Consider the following 5,610-nt stretch of genomic DNA (forward strand, 5'->3'; position numbering starts at 1 on the left):
TTCCGGTCCTGGCGGCGCCATCTTTACTGTGGGCTTGGCGGACTTCCGCGCCGGGGCCTTGGAGGACTTCCGGTCGCTCTCTACTTCCGGTGACCGAGTTTACCCAAATTAGCGTCCCTCCTCGCTAATTTCTGCGCTTTCACCCCAAAAAATCTTCATGTTATTCCCCCCACACGCACCCCGGGAGAGACGGGAGACCGCCAGTCCCGCCCTGCCGCCGGAACCGGCCCTTAGCTCGAGCAGGGAGCGCTGCACCGGCACCAGAGCCACCGCGCATGCGTCGCCGTTCCCTCTCCTGGCTGCCCTCAGTTACCACGTGATCGCCGGCGTCTTGCCAACGACTGCGCACGCGCCGGCGTCGCCACCTTGGCTCCCCCCTTCCACCCCGCCGCCCGACCGCCCGGCTTCGCTTTCTTACTGCGGCTCCCCCTCCGCTTTTTCGGCTCCCTGGGGTTCCCTCACCCACATTTTGGGGTCCCCTTCTCACATTCGAGGGGTGATGACCCCGCAATTTACGGTTCGGGGGGGGGGGGAGGAGAGGAAACGGGGTGCCCAAGAAGGGGTTGTTTTTTTTTTTTTTTTTCTCTTTTATTTCATTTTCATTTTATTTCCTTTTTAGTTTTTTTGCCTTTTTTTTTTTTTAATTTTCTTTTCTATTTTATATTTCCTTTTTTATTTCGGTTATTTTTTATTCCCTTTATTTTTCATTTGCTCTCCCGGTGCTCCCCAGTAACACCCAGTGCTCCCCAACAACCCTCAGTAACACCCAGTGCTCCCCAGTGCACCCCAGTAACACCCAGTGCTCCTCAACAACCCCCAGTAACACCCAGTGCTCCCCAGGAAACACCCAGTGCTCCCCAACAACCCCCAGTAACACCCAGTGCTCCCCAAAAATTGACCCCAAACCAACCCAAATCACCCCAAAAGCTGACCCAAAACTGACCCCAAAACCTGACCCAAATCTTCCCAAAAGCTGACCCAAAACTGACCCCAATCACCCCAAAAGCTGACCCAAAAGTGACCCAAATCACCCCAAACAATGACCCCAAACTGACCCCAAAAACTGACTCAAATCATCCCAAAAACTGACCCAAAACTCTGCATTTATTTGGCATCATTTCCTCTCAAAAACAACACCTCCGATTTAGTTGATTGCTAAAGCCATCATTTTAAAATCATCTCAGGAATCAAAAGGGACTGGAAAACACACACAAATCATTCCTGCACCCACCAAATCATTAGGAATTGGAACCCGATTCCCTCATCTCTCTCCTTGTTCTTCTTGCCTGGAAAACCTGATGATCCCCACTGGCTATTTTTAGGCTGCTTTTCTTCCACAGCTCCTTTCTCCCGGCTGAAACCTCCTGGCACATTCAGGGCTTATCTGGAGGGAAGCCCCTCTGAAGTATTTCCTCTCGTGGCAATTCTGTGGGATGAAGAAGTAAAAAAAGCACGTCAAGAGCTCCTTCTACCCCCTTCCTTCGCAAACACCCTCCCAGTTTGTCCTTGGCAGCTCCATCCCCCCGGCACCCGCACCCGACGCTTCGGCTCCGCTGGGAAAGGGACAGCAAGTGCACAAGCAAGTTCAGTGCTGGGCAGGGGCTCCCTGGGGAACGGCACTTCAGTGCTTTAGTCCGTGGCCTTTCCTGCTGCCCTCCCTCCTGGAGGCAGAGGATGACCCGGCCCTTGTTTCTCCCACGCTCGCAGACCCAGGTCCTGCTCCTTTGGCCCCACTTTTCTTAGCAGACCCGGCATCATTTCCCAGGGTCCCCAGGAAACTTCTGCACTTGACCCATTGCTAAGTGCAGAGCACAGGGCAAGGGAAGGACATATTTCTCGGCACCCACCCCCTGGAATTTTCCTTCTCTGCAGCACGCTCCCGTTCCCGCTGTCTCTGGAGGTGCCCGCACGAGTCCTCCTTCTCCCAGCACCTCAGAGAATGTCCTTTTCACCCAGGTCCTGCTTACCGTCGTCCAACAAAACACGCTGACAACATTTTTCAGGATGCCAGTGGAGAGATATTAGAGCACACTGCACAGGGAAACTGAGCCTGCCCCATCCCTGCAAGTGTTCCAGGCCAGGCTGGACGGGACTGGGAGCATCCAACCGGGGACAGTGGAAGGTGTCCCTGCCCACGGAAGACAGGCTGGCTTTTGAAGGTCCCCTTCAAACCAAATCGCTCTGGGATTCCCCTCCAAAATCACTACCAAAGGGACACAGCAATCAAAGCAGAGGGACTGCACTCCCAGCTTTTCTTACCTGCAGGCACACACACAGCACAGCAGCTTGCTAAAGGTAAGGTTTCTATCTGCACAGAAACCCAGCAATGAACACCTGCTCTAAGGGGACAGAAAGCTGCTTGTGGATCCCAGACACAGGACAGACTCCATCAGCACCTACTCGCCTCATCTAAGGAACAGTGCAGCCAACAGCAGAGCTTTCTCATATTCTGATCTGACTGTTTCGCCTTTTCTAAAGTATTTCATTATTTCTAGTAGGTCCACTGCTTTAGCTACACAGCGGGGTTTCTTCCAAACCTGTGACTGACACAGGAAGAGCTAAGTGTGACCAACCCCACAGGAACTAAAGCCCCGCTCCTCTAACATGGAGCTGCTTTCACATTTCTGCTGTGAGGACAAAGAAGCACTGTACTACTTCACAAGGCAAACTCTTCAGAAAACTTCTGCAGTAAACTTTATCTTCCTGGGGAGGTACCTGCCAGTGTGCTGCCCTGCACACACACGCTGCCCATGTCCTTCCACAAGTGTTCCAGCTGCTCTCTCTTTTGTTTATTTTGAGCTTTCTCCCGTAGACAAAGATTTAACCTGTGGATTCTGAGAACATTTAAAACATCAGGAGAAGAGAAACCTCACCCAAACCCAGCAGCCTGTCCCCCAGTCAGAGAGCAGAAGTCACTACGCAGGTCTTACATTTCAACTCAGGTTACACAGAACTTCGGACTAAGCGTGGAAAGCAACCTCCAGTCAGGTGGGATTCTAGGACGTTTTCAGCAGCGCCGGGAAGCCAAACTCTGTGTAGCTGTGCCTGCAGAGAACTGTCCTTTGGACAGCCAGAACTCAAGGTGAGCAGAGCTACTGATTTTGGCACTGCGATTCAGTCTTTCTTACTAAGTCAAACTAGTACTCTTCACTGGTGCAGGAAGATACAGGGATAGTCTCAACAAATCCCTTTGGAAATTTATTTTTAAGAACTCTCTGTCCATCTGAATGGAAGACACAATCTTATTTCCCAATCATTTTCACACAATTAGCTCAAATATTAGCACTAAACCAGTGAGCAACATCTGTTTTACAAAATCTTTAGTTTTGTAAAGATATGCTCCACCACATCTAGGAAAAAAAAGGCAAATGGTGGACTCCTTCAGGACAGGAGTTTTCCCACAGTGAGTACGACTAGTAAATGAAATGTTAGACCCTCTCAACATAAAGGCAATTGTGTGCCTAAAAGCGACCCAAGATACACTGTTCAGGTGTAAAACAGCTAAAAACACTTACCAGTGTTTTTCTCAGGCGCTCGTATTCTGGCCGATACTCTCTGAAAAGGTGAATAAAGGGAGTGCATTCAGTCTGAAAAACACATGATTTGTATTGCATAAGGATCATCCTGGAGGCTTCTTTTTACTCACAAAAAAAAGTTTTCTCTAGGCTTTCATGTTTGAGAGACATTTCAGAAAGACAGTACTTTTTTCCCCAGATTTGGATTCTGAAACCAATGGATGCAAAATCAATGAACATACTTCATTAAAACAGCAACAATTCAAAACTTGGTATGGAACACAAGAAAAAAATTACTTCACAGACTTGCTGGCACAGATAGCTTTTACTTTTTCACGGAACAGCACAAAAAATCATCCCTGAATAGTTCCTTTTTACTGCTGCTTTTTATGCTGATACTGGACACCCTAAGCTACCTTGGCTATGGCAACTGTACACTCCTTCAAATCAAAGGAGCAGACTCATGAATCAGGACCTTCAGGAAGTGGTCACTGGGTCGCGGACCAGAAGTTATCCCCTTACCTCTCCTACTCATCTACAGCTTTAGAAAGCTGGGTAAAAATCTCCCCCAGTCCTGTGCCAAACACTGCAGAAACACCAACCACCTGGAAAAGAGAACACACCAGAACTAGAGAGTAACTGAGCCAGATTTTTAATACAGAAAAAAAACCAAAATAAAAACAAACAAACAAACAATCCCCCACAACGACAACAAAAAAAATCAACACCACCGAAAAACCCAACAACAACGAACTACTAATCTAAACCTAACAACACCCATTTAATCAGCACAGTGGCCTAAGAGTGGGCAGTAACACTTCTGCTTCTGTCCAGCCCGCTTTCAAACTCTTCCTCCACTTGCTGTTCATGTTTGTTACTTCTGCTTTTTGGTTGTCGGTGATTTTGTGTTTGGTGAGTTGTTGGGGTATTTTGGGGGGTGTTTCTTTGGGGAAGGAGGTTTGTTTGGTACTTTGTAACACTGTAGGGCAATTCAAAAGAAAGGTCAAGTCTTTCTGCTGTTTACTTCTTTATTGTTAATAACCCAAGTTCTCATTCTGCATCTAGGGTTATAAGTGGTTAGCAAGTATCAGTGTACTAGAATTAAAGTGCAAAAGAGACAACAAGAACTGACCTTTTGGCTCTGAAATAGTCTAATACTTTTTATTTAGCCAAAGCACATTTAAAAGGTCCCCAGAACAGCAAGAGAGGGAGAATTTAATCAGTTGCTATGACAATACATTCAAAATGCACATCTACTTTCTAATTTCAACTTGTCTCTCGTTACACTTCTGGCCATTTGTTCTGCTTGTATTAAATCAATTCTCTAAAAATACCTTGAATTAAGACTATTACCAGCCAGAATCCTACATCCTCTAACGAAAATTCTCCCTCTTTTTCATAGGCAAGACAGTCTCAACTACTGACTTCCAAATGGAAGACCTTTCCCAACACAGCCTTGCATTTGATCATTAATACAGTAAATATGCAGACAGCTCTCCAAAGGATTTTAAGCATTAAGGCCAGGCGCTGTGCCAATATATATCAATATTTATACTTTCCCTGCACTTCAGTACAAGCTGCCTTTTACTCCGTAATCCTCCTCATATGACCTGCTCTCCATCCAGTGCTCCAACAGTCCTGACAGGCAGATAAACATGACCTGATCAGCAAATAAGGAACAGGAAGTATGTTAGTTCTGTATATGGGACCACTACAATCCCTTTTGAAATTCTGTATATTGTTCCACACAGGACACTTACAATAGTTTTGGTTTGGCTCTGTTATCATTATCTACATGAATGGAATCATTTCGTTCCTGTAATATCCACACAGCCAAGAAGGCTTGCTTTTTCTTTAGTAAAAGCTGATGACAAACACAATCAGCTAAAACCTTTAGCACAGACTATGGGATCATTAACAGCCTCCAGTGTATACTGTTGTCAGAGAAACAATTAATTTGTCCTCTCAAAACCTGGTTGAGTGGAATAACAATCTTCTTCTTGCACAAGCAAATATAAAGGGTTTTTTTGTTCATTTATTTGCTTTTGAGATTCTTTCCCTTCTTCCTACGTAGTACATTGCCCAACTGTACTTG

The 5,610-nt window shown here is 46.4% G+C and overlaps 1 long non-coding RNA gene across 1 annotated transcript; it reads right to left on the reverse strand.

Moving 5' to 3' along the window:
• Window positions 1–1,083: 1,083 nt before the first annotated feature.
• Window positions 1,084–5,179, reverse strand: LOC135408464 (uncharacterized). Its single transcript, XR_010427622.1, has 3 exons — window positions 4,038–5,179; window positions 3,516–3,587; window positions 1,084–1,426 (listed from the first exon to the last, which is right to left on the reverse strand). It is a non-coding gene; the product is annotated as an uncharacterized LOC135408464 (long non-coding RNA).
• Window positions 5,180–5,610: the final 431 nt, after the last annotated feature.

This window comes from Pseudopipra pipra, unplaced genomic scaffold (genome assembly GCF_036250125.1).
Source record: "Pseudopipra pipra isolate bDixPip1 unplaced genomic scaffold, bDixPip1.hap1 HAP1_SCAFFOLD_485, whole genome shotgun sequence".
Lineage (NCBI taxonomy): Eukaryota > Metazoa > Chordata > Aves > Passeriformes > Pipridae > Pseudopipra > Pseudopipra pipra.